Here is a 26038-nt window from a genome sequence, read left to right on the forward strand (position 1 = left end):
CCTGCCCTACTTTCTTCCCAGATTGATTGGGCAGCGTGATCCAGCAGAAAGGGCCCGATTTGAGCATCACACAGGCCTGGGTTTGAATCCTGACTCGCTCTGCCGCCTCGGGCAGGGCGCTTCACCTCTCTGAACCACCATTTCCTGTCCGCCACACACACGCACAAAAACAGAAATAAAAATGCTTCTCAAGCAGTGTGTTATAAAAATTAAAATAAAATCTGTATAAAAAACTTGCATACCGAGTGGAGGCTCAAAAGATAGTGCTGTTATTTTAAATCAAAAGATAGCGCTGTTGTTTTAAATCCACCACCCATACTGTTATTAATCAAACACATATCTTTTTTTACTTTTTTTTTTTTTGAGACAGGGTCTCGCTCTATTGCCCAGACTGGAGTGCGGTGGCACAATCTTGGCTCACTGCAGCCTTGACCTACTGGGCTGAAGGGATCCTATTACTTGAGCCTCCTGAGGAGCTGAGACTACAGGGGTGCACCATCGCACTGGCTAATTTTTTTTGTATTTTTGTAGAGATGGGGTTTCGCCACACTACCCAGGCTGGTCTCGAACTCCTGAGCTCAATAGATCCACCCACCTCGGCCTCCCAAATTTTGGGGATTACAGGTGTGAGCTACTGCACACAGCCTCAAACGCGTATCTTTAAATCGATCCCCTGTTTAAATCGAGCCTCATCCTAAGCAATAGTATCCAAGAAACCACTGGTTCGATTCACTAGTTATATTTTTAACACGCCTTCAAAATACTCAGCTTAAACCTATTTAAATGTTCATCCCTATACCGCCTAAATTCATCTCAGATACCACAATGGCCCACCATTCACTTTGCAAAAGCGTCGTTCCTACTGATAAAGCATGTTTGAAAGACGTGGAGAGATGGGCGGCTCTTCAGCTCCATTGCTCATCAGCTTTTTTCTTTAGGTGATAAAAGAGACACTGGCATAGAAAGTGAAAAGAAGGTCAGAGGCCAATTCACAGAAGTCGCCTGGAATCCAAGGGCCTTTCTAAGGCGTCGGGAGCACTCGGTTCTTAGTTACAATTTGACCCATTTCTCCATCTAGAAAGGATGGTGGTGTGGATGATAGCCGGGGGGCGGCGAGGGGGAGAGAGAGAGAGAGAGAGAGAGAGAAAGAGAGAGAGATGCTGCCTCCCTTGTTGACACACCGATTTGTACTGGAGGATTTTCCCTTTGGTTTCCTCCAGGGTGTTCAGGAGATGCCCCCTCTCAAGACACCATCAGAACAAGAGGAATTAGCTCTCCCTGTCAATCAGCAGGGAAGGAATTTCTTTCTCCACCCTAGAGCCTTCCAAGTATAGGATTTACCTCTGGTCGGAAGAGGTGCTTGCTTGGAGGAAGCGGTGAGATTTCTCCGTAATGATCATACCTGGGTGTGAGAGGAAAGGCAGTTTTGTCGTAACAGGAATGACTGTCTCCCATAACAATAAGGACAAAAAGGATTTGGGGTATATAGGAAGGGATGGGATAATGTGACTCACAAGCCTAAGAGAAATAGTGTAAGGTTTGAGGAACTCAGGTGCTGGGTCAGAGAGAATGCAGGCATTTCCTTCCTGACTCTTAGTCCTGACTCAATCTCTTAGATCCAAGGACTTCATCCACCATCATCTAATCCTGAAGTATTGCACTTTGACCCAAGAGTGTTTATTTGGGAGATCCAGCACTGTCTTGTTAGACCCTGAACTGCTGAGAAGAGGCATAGCTACTTCTTATACAGTTGAATGAATCAACACATAGTTACGGATATAAACTAAATTTCTGGGTATTAATGTGGAGCCCTGGAAATAAATCACAGAGTATCTTGTCTATACAGCAATGAGATGCCAGGAAAGAAAGACAGGAAGCTGCAAAGGAAGCGCTGAGAGCAAATGCACTTTCCCTTTGGAAGGCCCGGAGCGATCATGAGCTAGTTGACTGTAAGAGCCCCCTTTGGGATGGCAGGCGTGGGGGAAGTAAGTGTTCTCGCAATGAAGCTGATGGGATTTTAATAGCCAGACAGATGGCCTAAGGAAAAAAAAAAAAAAAGGAAGATTTTTTTTTTTTAAATGAAGGAAAACACTTCCATAGCTTCCCTTCAATTAAAAGAAAGTGAGAGCCATCCATGCCGGGAAGATTTGTCACCATTATTAGTATTGTCAGTCCAGATGTCCTTTAAATAACTGTATGATTGAGCATCAGTAATAAACCAGGGCAGCATCTTCAAACAAATTAGAGGGTGTGACTCTCTACTGACTTTCGATTCAATTTTGATTATGTTGGCTTCATTTGGTCTCACGATTTAATAATGATCCCAAATAATTGTGTTGTTATTATTCTTGTTTACGCAGTCAAACATTTATCACTTATTGGCTTCTTTAGTGTCCATCCTCCTAAGAACTTCAGGTTGTATACAAGCCACCATTGAGTAGCCAGCATATTTGAAAATTTGATTCAAGAAACCTGGGAAGAAGTCGGGAGGGGGGTGGAATACAAGATACAAAGGAAGTGTTTGAAAAGAAGGAGAGGATGGAGAGGGAAGGAAGGGAAGAAAAACACTACCTATTGAGCACCCTCCTGTATGCCAAAGGTTTTATTTTATCCCCACAACCACCATGCAAAATCTGTTTTAGGCTTCTTATCCTCATTCTGCAGAGGAGGAAACGGAGGCGCTGAGAGATTAAGCGATTTGCCAGAGTCCCACAGCTCACAGGGGTAGAGGTGGGAGTCGGGTTTTTTGGGACTCCCTCTCTTCACTGGCTTCACTCCTGCAAGGGCCTTCAAGCCCTGCGTCTTCTCCCCCAAGTCTCAGCCAAGCTGTGGGAACCCTCCGCAGCTTAGAAATGAGCTGTCTCGTAGCATTCCTGCAGTGTGTAAAGGAACAGAAATTCACACAGGAATTCTGCCTCCCGGTTTGCTGTTATACTTCCCCAGTTCAATTCTCCGAGTCTCCTAATGGCTGAGCATCATGAAGATGGGCTGATGGTAGAGGGGGAGTTGGTCCCTGAGAGCATGCAGCCTTGGCATCCTTTGGCTGTACCAGAAATGGACCCGATAGAGAGTAGGGGAAGTAATTATCTACAGGAAACATACACATGCCATGCATCCAGCTACCATGGGCTGGATCCCCCGGGATCTACTGTATAGTCCTTATTTTTTCATTCAATTCCCACAACCACCCTGTATTGCAGGGTGGTTGCACAGATGAGAGAACTAAGGCCAAAAGAAGTCAAGTGATATTTTTTTCAGGTCAGTCATTGGTGGTGCAGGGATTTAAACCCTAGTCCATCCAATGAATTCCAAACACAAATGGTAAACTTTACTTCAGCATCAGTGTCATGAGTTTTGATAAGAGACAAAAGGAAAGGGTGGGAGAAATTAGAAATGTAACCCGTGGGAGGCTGAGGCAGGAGAATGGCGTAAACCCGGGAGGTGGAGCTTGCAGTGAGCTGAGATCTGGCCACTGCACCCCAGCCTGGGCGACAGAGCGAGACTCCGTCTCAAAAAAAAAAAAAAAAAGAAATGTAACCCAAAAAGATATTTGGAATAAAAGTGGCTGCCCCCCAAAAAATGGATTTAATTCTGTTCCTGCCCAAAGGCTGATGCTCAAATTTAATTCAGTAAGCATTTACAGGATGTCAACAATGTGCAGATCATTATGCTAAAGCGCCAGGTGCGGACCAAAGATTCAGATTTCCTGTCTTCTTCCTTTTTAAAAACTTTTGACTCTGAATAAAAAGATGTACCCCTTTTCCCACAAAGAGATAAAATCATGTATAGTTGCTCTTCTCTATGCTATCACTAGGTAGGAAAAGTCCAGTCTCTGGAAGGGCTTGGAAGCATTCTCTATATTCTAAAGTGCTGCATCAGTTACTTTTAGGCCCCAAGCGCTAAACCAACTGAAAGAAGGTGGAGGGATGAAGACAAACTAAAAGTGAAGAGCCATGGAAATACAACCAACAAGCAAAAGAAAATGATCAATCAATTAATAGACAGACAGATGGATAGATGATAGATCTTTACCTTCTCACTTACTCATGAAAAAGATACAAATTATTAAAATAATAAAAGGAATAATTTTTCTATTTTTCATTCTCATTCTTTTTAATGGATAAATGTATAAATAAAGAAGTTGACAGAAAAAGAAAAGAATTATAGAGATAAAGGCCAGAATCAGGGTTTTTCAGATGTGCTGCTGGTGGTGGTGATGATGGTGATGGTGGTGGTAGTGGTAGTGGTGATGGTGGTGGTAGTGGTAGTGATGGTGATGGTGGTGGTGGTGGTGGTGGTAATAATTATAGTCATGATGCAGGTGGTGGTGATCATGAAGGTGGTGCTGATGGTAGTGGTAGTAATTGTAACCATGATGCAGGTAGTGGTGATCATGAAGGTGGTGCTAATGGTGGTGGTAGTAATTGTAACTGTGATGCAGGTGGTGGTGATCATGAAGGTGGTGCTGATGGTGGTGGTAGTAATTGTAACCGTGATGCAGGTGGTGGTGATCATGAAGGTGGTGCTGATGGTGGTGGTAGTAATTGTAACCATGATGCAGGTGGCAGTAATCATGAAGGTGGTGGTGATTGATGGTGGTAATAATGATTGTGATAAAGATGGTGGTGATGAAGGTGGTGATGGTGATGGTGGTGATGGTGATGGTGGTGGTGGTGATGATGGTGATGGTGGTGGTAGTGATGGTGGTGTTGGTGATGATGGTGATGGTGGTGGTAGTGACAGTGGTAATGGTGGTGATGGTGGTAGTGGTAGTGGTGACGGTGGTGGTAGTGATAGTGGTGGAGGTGATGGTGGTGGTGGTGGTAGTAATTATAGCCATGGTGCAGGTGGTGGTGATCATGAAGGTGGTGCTGATGGTGATGATAACGATTGTGATGCAGGTGGTAGTGATGAAGATGGTGGCGGCAGAGATGGTGATTGTGGTGATAACAGGGATTGTCATCATCACTACCATTTGGAACACAGTATCCAAAACCTTTAACGTGTATTACTTCCTTTTAGAGAAAAATTCTGAATTTTTCAAAACAACAATTATTTCTAACTGAGTTCCACCTTGAGTGTCATCCAAACTCAGCCAAGTTCAGAGAACAGGGAGAGCTGGAGTGGTGGAGTGGGCTCTTTCTCCATCACACATAAGTGGGCAGTGACCTAGGGAGGAACAGTTACAAAAACGAGGGCAAGGCTACAAAAGCCCTCTCCAGTCTTCCCTCAACCAATCACCTCCAAGGCTATTCACCCAAATCAGTCCCCAACATTGATAGAACTTAATGTCCTTTCACCTGAAAACTGTTTAATAGCTTTCATAAAATGCATAACTGATTGTGATCTGGTTCCTAGTGGATAAATAAAAATCATTTGTGATAATTGAAACATATTTATTTTTTAATTAGGTAGCAGCCGTGAATGAAGGGCCCTCAGAGAGCCATCTCCTATAACCTCTCCAGGAGCCCTACTGACGTAGTGAGGGCAGCATTCAGCGGCCGGTGTGTTCGCTCCTGCCCATGTTTTTATATGAAGGACTTTAGCCCCTGACTGACAGCCCTACCACACTTCACCAGAACTCATTGCGCTTCCTTTTAAGGAAAAGGAAAAAAGGAAAGAGAGAGAGAGAGAGAGACAGAAAGAAAGAAAGAAAGAAAGAAAGAAAGAAAGAAAGAAAGAAAGAAAGAAAGAAAGAAAGAAAGAAAGAAAGAGAGAGAGAATCCAAAACGCTGGCAGATCAGCTGCCAACAAAATGATTTCTTTAAATAATAACCTAATAACTGAGTATCAGTTAAGGCACAGCCAACTGTGAAGTTTCCTCTGGCCATGCCAGGGGCTGCAGTAACTACCTACTCAGTGCTGTGCTGCAAGCGTTGATTGGGAGCATAGGCTCTGTCGGAGGACTTGACATTCCAGCAAAGACACAAACCACGTGTCCTTGGGAAGATGATGTGCAAAGAGATCGATGAGCCAAGTAGGGTTTGAGAAGTGGGAAAATTGGGTCAAATCCCTGTGAATATACCTGGGGAAAGAAGAGGCTACTGCAGAAGAGAGGCTGTGTCCTTGGTGTTTTTAGAAAAGGGGGTGGTGTCCTAACTGCAAGAAGAGGAGAAGGTAACCATGGTGGCTCCTGGCCATCGTGAAGAAATGGAGGGGGAACAGGTGTGAGTGACTGGCATGGAGGTGGAAATGAGGTCATATCCGTAGTGTGGGAGCTGTAGGGGGAATGTTATCGCATGTGCCGGGGGAAGGATGGAGGCAAATTGGGTCACGTCTTTGTGGAAATGATGAGAGAATTGGGTCAGAACTGTGGGGGAGAAGGCTTGAGAATTGGGTCGAGTCTTTGGTTAGAAGGGGGAATTGGGTCAAATGTGAATGTGTGTAGAGAGAGGGTAGTAGAAGGTAATAGAGAGAGTGGGCTGATCCCTAAGGTCAGAGGGGAAGGGGAACAGGGAAGCTGCTTTGATTCACCCTGGGGTTAAAAATTGAGCTACTGGGTTCCGGCCATTTCCTCCCAATTCCATTGACTTGCCCCTTTGTAACATTAGACTGAAAATAGGCTTTCCTCCTCCTACCCTAAATTGTGTGACATAAATCTCAGCCAGGACGGAGTGTCATTCATTCTTCAGCACTTTGCAAACCAACACAGATTGGCATTTGGGAAGATAACCATTCCATCACTTTATGTGGCCTCATTTTACCTAGAAAGCCAGACTGGTGAGCAGCTGCCCCCCCTTGGCGTTTCAGCATACCACCAGATTCAATACCAATTCTCTCTCCTTTGCGACCACTGGCATCACTGCAAGACTTGAAGCCTCAAAGTACATTTTGTAAATAAAAGCTGAGTAATAAGTTCATTTTAGCAGCTTCCAAGCTGGCTTTGTTGAAATCTGTGCAATCATGGGTCAGTCAAACCACAACAATACTCAAAATTATACTTAAAAAGAATGTACTTTTATTAATCAGCTGAACTCCTGTTGGCTACTGGGTTAAATAGAACCATTCTCAAAGAGCAAAAATGGAATGTGTAATTCACAACCTTGTCTGCTGTGACACTCTACGGAGAAATGTATTAAACCATGGAACTTTATTTGGTTGAACGGCACCACAGGCTCAGCACACATGCCAGTGTGTATTTCTCTGGTAATTTCAGCTTCATTTATGCCCATGTGGGTTAAGGAGGGTTTCGGTTGAAGCATACACTTGTGACCTGCTATCTCCTTTGAGAACCTAGACATGGAGTTATAATGAATCTGATCCAATAAGGCCACATGGGTTAAATCTGCATTCTCCCAAAAATTCTTTTTTATTGGCATGAATCACTGTGATTAATGAGATAAGCTTTTAATAGGCTTCTGTAGCATATGAACCTCTCTGACCTGCCCCAGAGGAAGACACCCATCCAGGCAATGCAGTGGTGGGGAAACCGTATCCTTTCCGGTGGACCCGAGAATGCTTAAGGCTCCTTAGAGAAGAATAGAGACGGACACACCAATGCTTCCTATTCCTTAGGTGATATTTGGTGGTATTTTGGAATGATGGGGATAAATATACTTTCAGATCAAATAATTTGGCCCCGGTTTTTCTTGACTGTCAGAATCTTTGAGTGCAGAAGGATCTTGCAGATTCTGAAAGCCTTCTCCAGGAAATGAAGAGAGAGGGGGGCTAAAAGGGAGTCGTTCCCTCTGCAATTCAAATCAAACCTTCATTTTCTTCAGCAGAGTTATTTTAAGTCATTCATTATTATTTTTCCTCTGAAGCAGGGACTGTTTGATACCGTAAGATTGTTAGAACCAGAGAAGAGTAAAGGTGACACCGAAGTATTATTCTTGCTGCAATTTCAGATGAATTTGCTGCTGACAAAAGATTTTTGAAACACACACATACACACACACATACACACACACACACACACACGATATTAGAAGAAGCAGAAAGAGAGGCAAGCTCCATCAAGCAGCTCAGGGAAATTAGGTCCCTGCCATTTTTCCAGGGCATTTGCTGAGGCTGATCCAGCAGATGTTCCCAGGCAGTGGGGTAGAGGGAACAGCTCCGGATATGGAGGCAGAGAATCTGGGCTAGAGGCTGTCTGTGTCTTCTGCTTCTGAGCGTTGTGACCTTGGTCAAGGCCCTTAACCTCTCTGAACCTCTGTAAAACAGAGGAAGAGAAAAATGCTGACATTTTCACAGTGAGCCACAGCCAGCAAAGCTGTAGCAAGTTGAGCCTCATAGCAGCCTCACAAGGAAGGTAGTATGGACTCGAAGCCCTGTGCTTCGCAGGGTGGCTCTGAGAATTGAACGAGTTAACACAGGAGCCAGCTGGTGACCTTAGGCCAGTTGTTTAGCGTCTCTGAGCCTCCTATTTCTCATTTGCAAAATGAGTGATGTTGCACTTAACAGATCCTAAACCGGGCTATGTGCTGCATCCTGGGTACGCCATCGATAGTAGTCATTTGCATTAGTTCCAGGTGGCAAGTTCCACTCTCCTAAAGAGAGGGCCATGGTTCCAATCAGAGAATGATCTTCTGCCACCGGTAAGATTCAGGTTTAGAGGGACTTCTGAGTCACTGGTACTGAAAGAAAGGTCAAAGTGCAAAGTACGCGTGTGTGGTCACAGCTACAGAGAAGGCAAGATCAAATGTGTCTGTGAAAACCCATGTTGGGGGCGGCAAATACCCCCAAGAGATATTTGGGATATTTGGGAGGCTGGCCCTCCTAAGAGACAGCACTGTGGGGAGCCTGCTCCACGAGGGGTGGGGCGGGACCACACAGGAGGCTTTGATGTCACACGGGCCAGGTGTGACTGGTATAAGCATCACCTCTCACCAGCCCTGTGGCCACAAATCTACTTCCCCCCTACAAATTCAGGATGGCAGCCATGCTAACCTCATAGGGTCATCGTGAGGCTTCAATACCATAGCACAGGCAGGGCTGTCATGGTGGAGCCTGTTGAACAGAGGGTGTTATAATCACTTTGCTATCGTTGTTCTAGTTGCTGTCACTGGTGGTAGTCCTTGAATAGTAAAATCAGCCTTTCTTTTCTTCCTTCTCTCTCTTTCTCAATACCTCCCTACAGAAAGTGAGAAGGGATGAAAGCGGGATATTACGATAACAGGTTAACAGGCTGGAGGCAGGAGAGAGGCACGGCGATGGGGAGCTGTGAGCTGGGCCCTCCAGTGCCCTGACACTGCCAGGACAGGCCATGCCGTCCCCCGGTGGGGTGACATTGGAAATTTAACGTAGCCCAGCAGGCTCTGTGGCTGTTGAATGGGACATAGTTCCAAGGACCGTTACCCATATGAGACTTGCCATCTTGGAAGTACTCCCAGTTCTTTGAGAAAAATCGACATAAAAGGAGGTCTATGTGTATTGCAGGATGGAATCCACTCCCACTGGGCTTTGGAAACTGACCAGAGCTTGAATGTTGGATCAGGAAAGGAGAAGAGGGGAGAGTACTTACATTTTTTATAATTGGTCGCCCACCTCATAAATTACCTTATTTAAGCCAGGCGTGGTGGCTCATGCCTGCAATCCCATCACTTTGGGGACTGAGGCGGGAGGATCACTTGTGTCCAGGAGTTCAAGACCAGTCTGGGCAACATAGTGAGACTGCATCTTTACAAAAAAAAAAAAAAAATGCTGGGCATGGTGGTACATGCCTGTAGTCCCAGCTACTCTGAAAGTTGAGGCGTGAGGATCGCCTGAGCCTGAGAGGTCGAGGTTGCAGTGAGCCATGATCACACCACTGCACTGGGCCTGGGCGACAGAGTGAGACCCTGTCTCAAAAAGTAATAAATTACCTTGTTTAGATCCTTGAGGAATCGCCACACTGTCTTCCACAATGGTTGAACTAGTTTACAGTCCCACTAACAGTGTAAAAGTGTACCTATTTCTCCACATCCTCTCCAGCACCTGTTGTTTCCTGACTATCTAATGTAAATGATGAGTTAATGGGTGCAGCACACCAACATGGCACATGTATACATATGTAACAAACCTGCACGTTGTGCACATGTACCCTAGAACTTAAAGTATAATAAAAAATAAATTAATTAATTTTAAAAAATAAATTTAAAAAAGAACTTATAAAACTTCATAAGCACGCTAAATAAATAAATAAATAAATAACCTTGTTTAATGCTCTCACTAACCCTGTGAATAATGAGGCAGGATTTATTGAACACTTACTATGTGCCAGACATTGTTCTAATGATTTACTTTTGTCATCTCATGTTAATCTTCACAACAATCCTTTGAGGCAGGTACTATAATCAAACTTACTTTACAGATGAGAAAACAGAGGCCCACGAAGATTCAGTAACTTACTCAAGGACACAGTCAATTAGTAGAGAGCTGGGACTCAAGTCTGGCTTGGGTGCCCACTGTGCACCCTACCTCCCTCTTCCCGGTGGCATAGCACAGTGGGTAAGAACAGGGTCCCGGGATTCAAACTGCGTGTGTTCAATCCAGCTCTTTCAGTGCTCTGCATTAGACCTCAGTTTCCTCATCTGTAAAATGGGGATAAAAAGAGTCCTCATCAACAGGTGTGGGCTAAGTGCGGTGGCTCATGCCTGTAATCCCAACACTTTGGGAGGTAAGGCAGGCGGATTGCTTGAGCTCAGGAATTCGAGACCGGCCTGGCCAATATGGTGAAACTCTGTCTCTACTGAAAATACAAAAATTAGCTGAGCGTGGTGGTGCACGCCTGTCATTGCAGCTACTCAGGAGGCTGAGGCAGGGGAATCACTTGAGCCCAGGAGGTGGAGGTTGCAGTGAGCCAAGATCACGCCACTGCACTCCAGCCTGGGCGACAGAGGGAGACTGTCTCAAAAAAAAAAAAAATCAAAAAGCAAGCAAAAAACAGTGTGTTTTAAGAATTAAATGAGAATGGAACGAGTTTATCTCCGGTCCATGCTGAGGAAGTGGGAGGTGGGAGAGGTGAAGTCACTTTCCCATGGTCACCCCTGTCCCTTCTCAGAGGTGGTGGAGCCAAGAGGGCAGGCTGGCTCTGAGCCCACCACATGGCACCATCAGCCGGGACCAGCATCAGCCTGCAGCCATCAGTGGGGTGGGGGCCCAACTAGGCAACCTCTTCAATGGCCAGGGCTGACTTGGCCAAGCATGGGCACCACCAGGCCTGTGTCTTACTTGACCATGAGGGAGGGATGGCTGCCCGTGGCCCCCCAGCGATTGCGTGCTATCGAGAGAGATTCACAGGGGACCCCGTTCCCAAATCACACCGGCCACCCTCACTTGAGGGCACACCCCCACTCGTGACGCACATTGCCGCCTCTCCTGCCTGCCTGTTTTCATTTCCTGGAAGTGACAAGTAGAGCTGACTCGTGATAACTCATGCTTCATCAACTGTAAAGTGCTTCATAAACTGTAAAGTCCTTTGTAAACTGTAAAGTGCTCTGCCCATGTGAGGGCCTTGTATCAAGGCAGGAACCTTTGAAGAGAGAGGCCAAAGCGCCTCTCTCCCACCTGTGGTGTCCCCCTCTGGCTCTCAGCAGCAGCGAGTGTGGCGAAGGGGCAGGCCCCCCTTCTCGCTCCCCACCAGCATACACTGCCCAGACCTCCTCCTTGTCCTCTCTCCTGCTACCTCTCCTGCCTGCGGTGCCCCTGATGGTGCTTTGCGCTGAAATAGCCACTCCGTGGAGGCGCCATTTCCACAACATTTAAGAATTCATAAAAGAGATCAATGTGTATGTTCTGCGAGGTGTTTTCTTCACAGGCAAGCTACCGTCCACAAAGAAGGTTTACTGATAGTTCTGATGTTATTAGAGTTCAGAGAATTCGATTTCCAGTCTTTTCCATCTTTTCCTAATCCTTGCCGCCTACTCAGCTTGATCAATTGCCTTCTTCTCTTTTGCTGGACCCATTCCCCGCCTTGCTGTCTGCTTTCTGGGAGATTCATTCCTTCACTCCTTCAACACATTTTGGTTTTTTATTTTTGGAGACAGGGTCTCACTCTGTCACCTAGGCTGGAGTACAGTGGCACAATCATGACTCACTGCAGCCTCCACTTCCTGGGTTCAAGTGATCCTCTGATCTCAGCCTCCTGAGTAGCTGGGACTACAGGCCTGCACCATCACGCCCAGCTAATTTTTGCGTTTTTTGTAGAGACGGAGTTTTGCCATGTTGCCCAGGCTGATCTCAAACTGCTGGACTCAAGCAATCCACTTGCCGTGGACTCCCAACATGCTGAGGTTATAGGTGGGAGCCACTGCACCCGGCCTCATTCAACATATAACTATGCAAGTCCCATGATGGGCCCATCCCTGTGCCCAGAGATGGAAACAGCTACAAGGCAGATGCTGTCCTTAGCCCAAGGAGCTTCCAGTTCTCGTTTGCTTCTCAAACTTTGGGATGCACAAATCAGTTGGCATGTGACTAAAGTACAGATTGGGATTCAGTGGGCCTGGGTGGGGTGTTTGTGTGGAGAGTTGAATCATGTCCAGTGGTGGTTTGTGATGCCTTGGGAAGAATGGGCTTTGCAGGGATCCTGGAGAAGGAGAACTGACTTCGTGAACTGAGAACTGGAGGAGAACGGAAATTGCTCCCAGGTTCAAGGTCACTCTGAGAAGCTAGGGAATCCGACTTCCTAAGACCCAGCTCATTAGAGTAGCTGCTCTCAGCAAACGCCTCATTGAAGTCAGCCTGTGTGAGAAACCTCAGTGCCTGTGGTTTCCCGGTTTCCTCTCGCTCCTGGCCTTCCCTCCCACCCCTATTCACAGTGACTCATGCCTGTAATCCCAACACTTTGGGAGGCCAAGGCAGGAGGACTGCTTGAGTTCAAGAGATTAAGACCAGGCTGAGCAACAAAGTGAGACCAAGTCTCTAAAAAAAATATTTTAGATTAGCCAGGTGTGGTGGTGTGCGCCTGTAGCCCCAGCTACTTGAAGAGCTAAGGTGGGAAGATCACTTGAGCCCAGGGGGTTGAGGCTGCAGTGAGCCAAGGTCACACCTCTGCACTCCAGCCTGGGTAACAGAGAGACCCTGTCTCAAAAAAAAAAAAAAAAAAAAAAAAAAGGTAGCTCCACCAAGGCCCCTTCCTGGCTTCCCAATCTGCGTAACTGTAGCAACCCCAGCATACCACGGTCCATGTTCACCTCTTGCCATGGGTCTGAGGAGATGTCTTTACCCTGTCTGAGAATGCAGTGTGTCTCTTCTTCCCTTTCTTTATTGCCTTTTGCTGAAAGTTACCCCGTCTTACCTGCTCTTATCCTCAGTCCTAATCTCTTAACCTATTATCCCCAGGTAAACACCTCTTCTCTCTTCTCTTCTCAAAGGCTGGCCATTTTTCTTCCTAGCAAACTGTCCCCCTTTGACAGAAAAAGATCTGGCTCCCCATATGTTGGGCTGCCTGAAAAGGAGATGGAAGCTCTGCCACAGAGATCGAGGAGGCAGAGGCCCCATGCAGACGCTTTGTAGCAAGCAGCTTCCAGCCAGACCTGTAACTTAGAACACAGATGTCTCCAGGTGTCCCAGGAAACGTGGTCAACCCTCTCCCTTCGGTCAGTAGGAAGGTCGGGAATGCACAGATGGTCAGAATACCCAAAAAAATTATTTGCTGGCGATTTGGTGCTTTGCAGAAGAACGAGATCCTAACGCCCAGATTTGCCTTAAAACACTGGGTTTGGAGCCTCTCTCTGCTTGTATGGTGGAACATTTCAGCTTGCAATCACCCATCAGTCACAGCCCTCATCAAGCAAATACCGATTTGAAGCAATAGGCCTCACGAAAGGGGATGAATTATTTAAGCCAATCAGCTGTCAATGAGTGGAACAATTCTGGGAGACAAATCCAAGGGGAGTACAGAGTGATATTTTTCAACCTGCTTCAAGATTGTCAGATTAATTTTTACTTATTTATTCCTGACCTTAAAGAGAATGTATTACTGCAAGGTTAAAGCATTTCTTTCTAAGTATATAATTTTAGAACTTCGGAAATAAAGAGATTGGCCGGGCGCAGTGGCCCACGCCTGTAATTCCAGCACTTTGGGAGGCCGAGACGGGCGAATCATGAAGTCAGGAGTTCAAGACCAGCCTGGCCAACATGGTGAAACCCCGTCTCTACTGAAAATACAAAAATAAGTTGGGTGTAGTGGCGCGTGCCTGCAATCCCAGCTACTCAGGAGGCTTAAGCTCGAGAATCACTTGAACCCAGGAGGCGGAGGTTGCAGTGAGCCGAGATCACGCCACTGCACTCCAACCTGGTGACAGAACGAGACTCCGTCTCAAAAAATAATAATAATAATAAAAGAATATAGACTTTGGACCTGGCCTGCAATTCTGACTTCCTTGCCATTTGACAGATGATTTTAATTCTCTGAGCTTCAGTTTCTCCTTCAGAGAACTAGGTATGATGAGGCTAACTTAAAAAATTAGCAGGGTGTGGTGGTGTCCCCTGTAGTCCCAGCTACTTGAGGAACTGAGGTGGGAGGATTGCTTGAGCCCAGGAGGTTGAGGTTGCAGTCAGCCAAGGTCATGCCTCTGCACCCAGCCTGGGCAACAGAGAGACCCTGTCTCAAACAAACAAACAACAAACAAAAAGTCCTGCCAGAGCCCCTTCCTGGCTTCTAGAACACTGCCCTGGAGGTGCAATGTTAAATACATTTTAAGTAAAGCTTACCACAAAAGCTCGATTTTTTGGCTATCATGATAATCATTACTTTTGTAACAGCCCAGAGAGAATGTCAGGTTATAAAGATACAAATTCTAAAGTAGACCCCTCTGGACAAGTCAATCAGCCTGAAGATGCTAAGCTACCATCTATATTTATATTTGATATTTCTTTTTGTTTGTAATTAACAACGTAACTTCTTAGGTCCCAAAAGTTGGGATGGTGGATCCTTGGGTTTCAAAAAATGAACTGGCCCTCATCTATTGGTTCTTCCTTAATTCTCTTTTCATATTTGCCCTTTAGCCAGCTGTCCATCTGCATCTAGCCCAGCACCCAACGCTGCTCACCGTATCTGGCACCCAGTAAAAAGTTTACTAGATGTCTGCTGTTGATGTTTTAAATGAATGATGTTTGGAAGGGGAATCTTATAGTTAGTTAAATCAGGGCTGAGGCACAGACAGAAAGGGTTGGATCCCGGCATTCAAATCGTTCATAATCTAAATATGGAAAGAAGCCAGGCATGGTGGCTCACACCTGTAATCCCAGCATTTAGGAGGCCAAGACAGGTGGATCACCTGGAGGTCAGGAGTTTGAGACCAGCCTGGCCAACATGAAAAAACCCCATCTCTACTAAAAATACAAAAATTCACTGGGCGTGGTGGTGGGCACCTGTAATCCCAGCTACTCGGGAGGTTGAGACAGGAGAATTGCTTGAACCCGGGAGACAGAGGTTGCAGTGAGCTGAGATCTCGCCTTTGCACTCCAGCCTGGGCAACAGAGTGAGACCCTGTCTCAAAAAGAAAGAAAAAGAGAGAGAGAGAGAGAGAAAATTTTAATGAAGAAAAAAGAAAAATGAATAACTCTGGAAAGAGAGTGTTGACATGAGCACACACACTCATGCGTGTACATGCACAAACACACAATCACTGAGAAGCCAAACAGTCAAGCGGGTGGTTTGAACTCCAAGTTCATTAGGAGTTCAGAGAGGATGTGTTTGTTTTTGTTTTTGTTTTTGTTTTTGTTTTTGTTTTTGTTTTGAGACAGAGTTTCACTCTTGTCACCCAGGCTGGAGTTCAATGGCACGATCTCGGCTCACTGCAACCTCCGCCTCCTGGGTTCAAGTGATTCTCCTGCCTAAGCCTCCCAAGTAGCTGGGATTAGAGGCACCCACCACCATGCCTGGCTAATTTTTTGTTGTTGTTGTTGTATTTTTAGTAGAGATGGGGTGTCACCATGTTGGCCAGGCTGGTCTCGAACTCCTGACCTCAGGCAATCCACCCGCCTCAGCCTCCCAAAGTGCTGGGATTACAGGAGTGAGCCACTGCGCCCGGCCTCAGAGAGGACTTTCTGGCAGAGTCTAGACACAAGCTATGCCTTCAAGGATGCCTGGGAGATACAGAACTGACGCAGGCAGGCATTCTAGGGTGGGCGGTGTGATGGTTAAATATATGTGTCAACTCGACTGGGCTAAAGGAAACCCAGATCGCTGGTAGAACATTATTTCTGGGTGTGTCTGGGAGGGCACTTCCGGAAGACATTAGCATTTGAATCAGCAGACTAAGAAAAGAAGGCCTGCCCTCACCAATGTGGGCAGGCGTCATCCAATCCACTGATGGCCCAGATAGAACAGAAAGGTTGAAGAAGGGCAAATTCACCCTCTCCGTTTGAGCTGGGACATCTGTCTTCTCCTGCCGTCTGACATGGGTGCTCCTGGTTCTCGCCCTTTGGACTCAGACCAATACTTACACCCGGGTGGGCCCGGTGGCTCACACCTGTAATTCCGGCACTTTGGGAGGCCAAAGCAGGTGGATCACTTGAGCTCAGGAGTTTGAGACCAGCCTGGGCAACATGGTGAAACCCTGCCTCTACCAAAAAAAAAAAAAACCACAAAATTTAAATTTAGCCAGGAGGGGTGGTGTGCACCTGTAGTCCCAGCTACTCTGGAGGCTGAGGCAAGAGGATTGCTTGAGCCCCAGGGATTGAAGTTGCAGTGAGTGGTGATTGTGCCACTGCACCCCAGCCTGGGCAACAGTGCAAGACCCTATCTCAAAAAAAATAAAATAAAATTCACTCCCCTAGTTCTCAGGCCTTTGATCTCAGACCAAATTGCACCACCAGCTTTCTTGTTCTCCAGCGTGCAGATGGCATATTGTGGGACTTCTTACCCTCCCTAATAGCATGAGCCAATTCCTGTAATAAGTCTCCACTTACATCTCTCTATATATATCCTATTGGTTCAATTTCTCTGGAGAACCAGGGCTAATAGAGATGGGGATGTACACGGGAGAAGGCAGGGACCCTGGATGGCCTGCAGCTCTGGCTTGTCCTGGGAGGCATGGGCTGTGCATGATCAGGGTGAGGACTGACAGCCAGGAGTCAGAAACAAGGATAAGGAGGGAGAGAGGGGCCGAGAGCCCGGCAGAGGCGTCAGGATGCGGAGCTGCAGGCCCCGGAAGCAGTGAGCCTCCATTCCCTCCCCTCCCCTCTGAACTGGACCTAATCGTATCACCTGCCTCAGAGACTGTGGCGGTGTCTGAAGAGTTCATGCAGGTAAAACGTTTAGAACAGTGCCCAGCATGAGGCAAGAGCGGGGCGTGCTTGCTGTTTGATGGTGGTGGTGAACGTTATCCTTGAAGATTTTGAGCCGAGAAGTAACAGCGTGGATGAACTGTTTTAGGAAGCCAAGTCTGGCAAAGCGAAAAACCAAGATAATTACCAGATATTTAGGCCAGAAGAGAACTGATTAGCATAGCTCTGTCAGGCACACTTAACGACACCCAGTGACCTAATTTCTCGAAGGAGAAACACGAACCCTTGCTTTATGCCTCTCTGTTCAGAGGCGACATGAAGGCGAAATGTAGCTTTCCCTCCCCAGGCTCTTTGTCTCAAAGGGTTTTTCACCAGGGAAATAAACCAAATGGCCTTTCAAGGTTCCGTATGGGTTCCATATCTCCCATCACCTAGGCATATGCTTACTTTGTAATAATAACAGGTCATAAGTCCCCATCCAGCCTGCACTTCCTCTTTCTGAGAGCCAAATCCATTCAGCAACTACTCACTGAAGCTCGGTGCAAAGTACTGGGCTGGCCTGGAATAGGGGGTGGTCACAAAGTGTAAGACATGGGCGCTCACTGTCCAGGGGCCTGAACAGTTGTATAAATAGCTAAGAGCATAAAATCAAGAGGGGTTAGGGCCAAAATCCAGAGAGGGGCTCAGTGCAGCACAAAAGAGGAAGTGGTAAGTTCCAGGGTGGGAAAGGGTGAGGAACGTTCTCTCCGAGGTGGGAGCAGTATCTTAAAAGTGGGTCCCTACTGGGCACAGTCACTCACGCCTGTAATCCCAGCACTTTGGAAGGCCAAGGTCAGAAGTTCGAGGCCAGCCTGGCCAACATGGTGAAACCCCGTCTTAGCCGGGTGTCATGGCGGGTGTCAATAATCCCAGTTACTCGGGAGGCTGAGGCAGGAGAATTGCTTGAACCCTGGAGGTGGAGGTTGCAGTGAGCTGAGATTGCACCACTGCACTCTAGCCTGGGTGACAGAGCAAGGTTGCATCTCAAAAAAAAAAAAAAGATGATCCCATGTTGCATGTGGGTCAAGTGGGGTGGTTGGGGAGCAGTTCTTGCAGAGAAAGAAGGAACAGCAAGGCCTGGAATATGAAAGAGTAAGGTGCTGGCAGGGGAAGTGGGCCATCCGGTCTAGTGGGGGACAGGAAGGAGAGAGGTGATCGTGATAGAGAAACTAGAAGAACCACAGAGACCTTGTATGCCAGGCTAGGAAGTTAGGAAGTGTGGTTCCCTCTGAAGGCAGTGAAGAGCCTCCACTCATAGGCTTGCTGGTTTTATTTTTTTTTCTATTTTTTATTGTGGTAAAATACACATAACATAGCTTTTACCATCTCAGCCATCTGTAAGTGTAGAGTCCTGTGGCATTAGACACCTTCATGTGCAACCATCACCACCACCTATCTGCGGAACTCTTTTCATCTTGTAAAACTACAACTTTGTCCCCATCAAACAATGACTCCTCATTCCCCCCTGCCCCTCAGCCCCTGGCAGCCATGCTTCTGTATTCTGTCTCTATGATTGTCACTATTCTGCGGACCTCATATAAGTTGAATCATACGGTATTTATCTTTTTTTTTTTTTTTAGACTGGGTTTTGCTCTGTTACCCAGGCTGGAGTGCAGCATCATGATCACAGCTCACTGCAGCCTCGACCACCTGGGCTTAAACAATCCTCCCACCTCAGCCTTCTAAGTGGCTGGGACCAAAGGTGCACGCCACTATTTACCCAGCTAATTTTTTCCATTATTTGTAGAGACGAGATCTTACTATGTTTCCCAGGCTGGTTTCAAATTCCTAGGCTAAAGTGCGCCTCCCACATCAGCCTCCAAAAGTGCTAAGATTACAGGTTTGAGCCACTGCACCCAACAATATTTATCTTTTTGTCTGGCTTATTTCACTTAGCATAATGTCCTCAAGTTTCATCCACGGTGTAGCATATAACAGCCTTCCTTTTGAAGGCTGAATAATATTCCACCATATGTATATACCCAATTTTGCTTATCCCTTCATCTGTTGACAGACACGGGTTGCTACTGGGTTTTAACTATTGTGAGTAATGCCACCATGAACATAGTTATACAAATATCTCTTTGAGACCCAGGTTTCAATTCTTTTGGGTAGATACCCAGAAATGGAATGGCTGCATCATGTGGTAATTCTATTTTTAACAGTGGCTGTACCATTTTACGTTCTCACCAACAATGCACAAGGGTTCTAATTTCTCCACATTCTCACCAACACTTGTTATTTTCTCGTTTTTTTTGTTTGTTTTGTTGTTGTTGTTGTTGTTGTTTTGATAGCTACCATCCCATGGGAGTGAAGTGGTATCTCACTGTGGTATTGACTTGCCTTTCCTTAAAGATTAATGATATTAAGCATCTTTTCATGTGCTTGCTTATTGGTCATTTTAACTAGCACCTTCCTTGGAGAAATGTCTGTTCAAGTTGTTTGCCCATTTTTGTGTTGAGTTGTTGGGTTTTGCACTCATGGGTTTTAAAAACAGGAGTCATCTGAGCAGATTTAAAATAATGAAAGCGATTCATTCTAACTCATGCTAACTGAGCATTTACTATGTGCCAGGCACTGTGTACTTGCTTCATGTACACTGGTCATCAGTCCTCGTGACACCCTGTGAATCTGGCACTACTTCAATCCCCACTTGGAGATGAGGAAAGGGACGTCTAGAAGGGTTAGGTAACCTGCCCAGGGTCACACAACATAGGAAGGAACAGAGCAGGCTTCAAACCCAGGCAGCTTGGCTCCAGGACCCACACACTCGTCATCAGGCTCCACTTTGCTAGAAAAGTCATTCTGGCTGCTTGTGAAAGGTAGACACTGGGAAGAGAAGCTGGAGGTTTGGAGAGGAGCAAGGAGGTGTAGGAAATAAATCCTACAGGCCACCCAAGTCTTTTGTGGGCTGCCTTCACCAGCCCTCTTTCCTTTTAACAAGCCTCTCCCTGTCAGCCTCTCTCCTCCATCCTGGGTTCCTTCTTGCAGGCCCTGCCACTCTCACCAGCTCCCTCTGGGCACCAGCCTGGCCCTTCATGGGATTCTACCCTCCCAATCCACCAGGCATCCCCTCATCAGAGCTGAGTTGTAAACTCAAAAATCAATTTCTTCTGGGTCTATTCTCTTTACATCAGCCTAAAACACATGCTTTTTTCCCTGGAAATTCCTCTCTTAATTTTGCTTTCTTGTTCTGTAAACATTAGGAGATGATGCTTATATGAAAACTCTGTTTTATTACATTGCAGTCTAGCAAGCATAATCGAATTAGACGATGCCTTATTTGAGCACACTTCAGCTGGATGCTTCCTCCCGGATTGCACCACTGCTCTCAGCTCGGGTTTGTCAGTCAGCTTTGAGCAGTGAGTAGAAAGAGAGTCGGCCTCAAATCTAGGTTCAGATTCCAGGTCCACAACCCAGTGTGAGGTCTTGGACAGGTTGATCTCCCTGACGCTTAGATCCCTTGCCCGGAAAGGGGTGTGGGTGGTGTCCATCCTCTGCATTATAATGCATCCTTAGTGCGATTAACCCTGTGATGGGCCTGGCACCCAGGGATGCTCTCTAGTGGAATGAGTGTAAGCTTTAGGGAAACAAGGACCTTGGTCATCCTGTTCACTGCTGGAGCCCCAGTGGCTAGAACAGCACGTCTCATCGAGTAGGTGATCAATAAGCATTTTTGAATGAATGAATGGGCAGATAGATGAATGGACAAATGTCAAAATATGCCTCTCCATTTCTCATTCCGTGTGTGTGTGTGTGTGTGTGTGTGTGTGTGTGTGTCTGACCCTCTTGGCTCTTAAATCCTTACTATAAACTTCAATCCTGTTCCTCTCTCCTGTATGTACCTTGCAATTTCTGACTCACTAAGTCAGTGGAATTAGGCTTGCATAATACAGGTTTTGCCAGCCACCCTCATGTAATTTCCAGCCATAGGGGAGGAAGGGTGGGAAGATGCATTTAGCCAGGTGGTCCAGAGGGGAGCAGGAAGGTATAAAAACAAAGGTGCTCATTATTGGATGTGGTTCTTAATGAACTCAGGGATGTCCCCTCTTAGCCGTGATTTGTGCTCATCCCTGCAACTGACAGCCTGGTTCCTTCCGAGCCTCTTCAGGGCATCAGTGCCCTTGGTTAGAAACAGGCCCATGTGATCAAGGCCTGTGTCCTGAATTTCCCTGTCTTCCAGCCCCCCACAGATGGGAGCTGGGTTAGGGCTGCCTTGTTCTTGCCCAGGACACAGCGGGTCCCCATGACGCGGTCCTGCTAGACTCTGAACAGTACCAGGCAGTCATCTGAGGCGCCCAGGGATGCTGAGGACTGCGAGCGTTGCAAACTCTTTGTATGTCTGCTTCCCACAGCTTGTGGGAGAGGCCCCCTCGCGACGCATTAATAAAGACTAAAGGTCCTTCTAGTCCCTGTGATCTTCACCATGTCAAAGGGAAAGAGTCGTTTTTCTATCCTTCTCTCTCTGTCATTTATTAATATTACAGGGTTTTGCTCTAAAAAGAAAAAAAAACTCAGGATGCCTGGAGAAGATGGGTATTCTGAGCGCTTGAACTTTAATATTGCTTTGTCATTTTATTGCTTGCTTATGTGTGCAGCAATCATCAGAAATCCAATTTCCCTGAGTATAGAGGGTAGAGGTGGCCCTTTCCTCGAAGTACCCCTTGGCGAAAACCAAAGGGTACTTTTGACTCGGAGGTCCCCAAGTAGTCTTGGTTCACAAAAAAGCAGAACTGCCTAAGTGATCACGCTCAAAGGAGAAAAACAGCTACCGGTCAAATCCGTGTTCCACGTCCTCCATGCCAGGCACTGGACCGGGCACCCACCCGTAGACCGACTTGGGCAAGGTCTGTCTCCTCTCAAAGGACTGGGGCTCCTGATGAGAACTTGTCTTAAACCATGGAGGAGGATGGGATCCTGAGGTACCTCACTGAGTTCTGTCTCTCTCTCTCTTTTTTTTTTTTTAACTCTTATTATTCTAGAAACATATCGTGAGTGCTCAGGTTTCATTCAACAACTATTATTTGAATCCCTGTGTGGTGCAGGGCCCCGGTGATACAGAGATAACTACGCCAAGGTCCAGTAAAAGAGATGAGTAAAGAGAAGTGCATAACCAGGTGTCCCATGGAGAGCTAAAAAGGACTCATCTGAGTTCAAATCCTGGCTCCTCAACCATGACACAGAAAAAAATAACATCTACGTTGGCGAGTTGTAGGGCAAACTAAATGAAAGAGTGTTTGTAAGGGGCATGCACAGTACCCAGGAGACAGAAAGTGTGAAGTCAGTTTACTCCGTGTTAGGTGTTACTGTGAGGTGATCACACCCAGGTATAGGTGAGCCCAGGCTAAAGGAGAACCTACCAATAGTGCTTAGGAGGGAAGTCTTCCTGGAGGAGGAGGCACCTGAGCTGAGCCTTAAAGGACACACACAGCTGAGTCAGGCAGAGACAAGGAGACAGACCTTACAGGCAGAGGGAATTTAAAGGCAGAAGCCTGAGTTAGCCTGGCGAGTTTGGGGACATGTGTGTAATTCATGTCATGATTCCAATGTGTGGGTGGGTGGCAGATAAGAGAAGAGAAGGGAGCAGGGGTCAGGTCAGAAAATGGGATGAAGGAGTGAATGAACCGGCAGATCACTGACCGCTCTGCACCTCAGTTTCCCCATCTGTGAAGTGAGGATGTGATCGCTGTAACCACTTCACAAGATGGCTTAGAACAGCAATGAGTCAGCCAGGCGCAGTGGCTCACACCTGTAATCTCAGCACTTTGGGAGGACGAGGCAGGCGGATCACCTGAGGTCAGGAGTTCGAGACCAGCCTGGCCAACATGGCAAAACCCCATCTCTACTAAAAATACCAAAAAAATTGGCCAGGTTTGGTGGTGCATGCCTGTAATCCCAGCTACTAGGGAGCCTGAGACAGAAGAATTGCTTGATCCCGGTGGTGGAGATTGCAGTGAGCCAAGATCATGCCACTGCACTCCATCCTGGGCGACAGAGCAAGACTCCACCTCAAAAAAAAAAAAAAAAAAGAATAGCAACGAGTCCATGGGAAGCAGAACTGTTATCGACACACCAGACTCACAAAGCTGCCTTCAAGGGAATATTGCTAGCCCCATTTTCCAGGTGAAGAAACTGAGGCTCAGAAAAGCATTAAGAGGCTTGGCCAAGGTCCCATGGGAGTGAGGATGGAGACATTGTTCAAATCCAGTCAGCCTGCTTCCCAGGCCCATGAGGCCACCTTGCCTCCAATTCCAGAGGTTTTATCCTGTGACACGTTCTGGACGAGGTCCCCTCACAGCTAGGGGACTGTCAGTCTCGGTTTCCCTTTCATTTGATGACATGCAGTGGAGCCAATTACAAAAACTACTCTGCCTTCCGCCTCAGATGCTGTGGCCCTTCACCAAGGAGGCTTCCGACAAAACAGATTTGGGATAACAGGATCTCTTGATAAGGTCGATGCTCTTAGGAGCAGAGCAGGGTTCTGTTTTCAGTTGCACACCCTAGGCCCCACGCGGGCCCCTTACACTCAGGTCCACACCGAACCTCCTGACATCCCAGTCCCATAAGCGTGAGGGAAGTTGGATGATTTGTCCTATATCACTCAACTCAGAAATGGCCATGATGGGAGGGCAAGTCCACACTTCTCCCACTTCACCATGTAATCTCCGACTAAGGAGGAAATAAATATGATTCCATCGAACATGTGATCTCAGGAGCCTGCATGTAAATGTCGCTCCCCAGCCTGCTCAGAAGAGCTGTAGAGAGTTATACCCCGTCGGGTACTGCCTCTGACATGGCAGCCTCAGTTCCCCATTCCACTTCCGGACTCTTCCAGAGACCGATAGGAGACCAAATCCAAGCCTGCTCTCAAACAGTGTGCCTGGGATGGTCCGAGCACTGAGTTGATTGATTTCACAGTAATGGGGTTAGCACCAAGGAACCTGCTTCCCGGCGAAGGCCTGCACTCAGAAAGTGTGTGCCAGCACTGACACACACTTCATCACACACACAGTTCATCAGCATCACAGCCAGAAGTCACTGAATGCCCACAGTACACCCAGCCCTGTGCTGGGTACTGCCTCTATATCTCATTTAATCCTGTAACAATCATCTCCATTTTTCAGCTGAGGAAACTGAGGCCAGAGGAGAGTAAGTCACTCATCCCAAGTCACATAGCTCGTAAGAAACTGGAAAGAAGTCATGATTTTAAAAACTTTTGGAGAGTAGGTTGTGAGTGAGGACTGGGATGAGGGAAGGGTCTGGGCTGTTATGGGGCAACCTTGCTTCCATGTTTATCTAACAACCCACACCTCCCAGCCCTGGGCTTATTCACCGGGAGCACTTTGTGGGTGAGAACTGGGTGAGCCAGCCAAGCACACACGCTGCCCCCCGCCCTCACCTGGGCAGGCTGGTGGAAGGAAGGCCACCACACTGAAAGTAGCAGCATCTTTGTGTTGGGGGGAGCTCAGCGCTGTGCGCTCAATTCCTCTTGAATCATATTGGCAAGAATTCCAGGAGCAGCGTGGAGTTGCCTTGTGATTTTCCAAGACAGAAAGTGAGAATGGGCTGGAATAAAACCAGCAATCGAAAGCAGCATCGGAAGGAAAACAATGCTGAAATGTGACATATGCCTGTACGCGCCTGGCACCGGAGGGCTGCAGCCGGGTGAGCAGCCCACAAAAGCCTCGATCAGGGGCCCGGCTCCACCGGCAACTGCCCCCCGGCAAGGGTAGGGGGATTTCCTGTTCGATTTGGAAGGGAATTCGGCAAATATTTGCTGAGCAGCCCCTCGATGGTGCCAAGTCCTGTCATGAGCACTGGGGACGGGAGATGACTCAGGCATCCCTGCCCTGCAAGAGCTCACAGCTTAGTGAGGGACAATGACACATAAACACAGAACCACATACAAGAAGGTGGGACAGGTCTGTGCCGGGGAATGAGAGCTGACCTGGGAGACCCGGGCTTGTGTGGGTACCAGGAGCAGAGTCGTGGGGGGATTGTCCCCATCTGCTCCCCAGAGGAGGCTGGGCAGTCAGTGCATGCTGGGAGGTACCGGCCACTGGGCTACTGTCCTCCCTGCAGCTCTGGTGGCAGGAAGCCAAGGCGAATGAGTCAGGCTCTTCTAGGGGACTGCTTACTCAGGCAGCCAGAGGCAAGAGGAGCTGTGAGGGCCTCCTCTCGGGGGTGGCAGGCTGGGGGAGGGGCCGCGCAGATATTCAAGGTGTTCCATCTGGCTGCTAAATTCCAGCAGTTGGCACAGGCTGGCATTTGAACGCAGGTCTTTCTGATCTCCCAAGCAAAGCCTATCTCAGTACATCAGCATTTCACCTGTGTGCCTGTGTCCCCGCACCATCCCACCCTTGCCATCCCCTCCCTCCCCCGGCCCCAGAATCACCCCAGGTCCTGCTTCTTTGGCCCCACTCCTTCCTGGGGGGCCAGGTAATCTGCTGCCCCTCAGCCCGGTTCACAGGAGGGAACCTGGGTTTTGAAACCAGGAAGACTCCAAAACTGGATTCGTGAACTTGGGCAAGGTAATTTGCCTCTCTGAGCCTCAGTTTCCCCACATGAAATAAGTCATGTGAAACAACACAGTGTTCACTGTGGAGCAGCTTTGACCTGGTTAATGCCTTCCTTTCTCTCCTTTCCCCACCCTGAGAAATAGCATCAGGATCGCCATGGGGGACAGCCCTCTCCCCATTCCCTGACTCCACGTGGCCCTACCCCAGCCTCTTTTATGACTTGGCAGGATCGGAGCCTGTGCTATGGGAAGACAGGTTGCTACCCAGGCCCTCACCCACAAGAGGACGGAGCCCCCACCCTCCCGCTTTCCCTTAATAATGCC

General features: G+C 47.4%; 3 protein-coding genes across 8 annotated transcripts in view; 2 read left to right on the top strand and 1 right to left on the bottom strand.

The window, feature by feature from the left end:
• The window catches only part of MPST (mercaptopyruvate sulfurtransferase), a 462750-nt gene that overhangs the window by 342835 nt on the left and 93877 nt on the right, over positions 1 to 26038 (bottom strand). The gene's annotated exons all lie outside the window — the stretch shown is intronic.
• TXN2 (thioredoxin 2) overlaps positions 1 to 26038 on the top strand; it is a 393736-nt gene that overhangs the window by 171616 nt on the left and 196082 nt on the right. Inside the window, exon 1 of one of the 6 annotated variants that reach the window (XM_050806386.1) lies at positions 1118 to 1121. The exons of 4 other annotated variants lie outside the window; for them this stretch is intronic. The gene's annotated coding sequence lies outside the window, so the exon portion shown is untranslated. Of the gene's footprint in view, positions 1 to 1117; positions 1122 to 17725; positions 17730 to 26038 lie in introns of those variants that run through there. One more of the 6 variants, XM_050806387.1, reaches the window with a different exon arrangement.
• Positions 1 to 26038, top strand: part of CACNG2 (calcium voltage-gated channel auxiliary subunit gamma 2) — a 139029-nt gene that overhangs the window by 18365 nt on the left and 94626 nt on the right. The window lies entirely within an intron of this gene.

The sequence above is a fragment of the Macaca thibetana genome, chromosome 10 (assembly GCF_024542745.1).
Source record: "Macaca thibetana thibetana isolate TM-01 chromosome 10, ASM2454274v1, whole genome shotgun sequence".
NCBI classification, from domain to species: Eukaryota; Metazoa; Chordata; class Mammalia; order Primates; family Cercopithecidae; genus Macaca; species Macaca thibetana.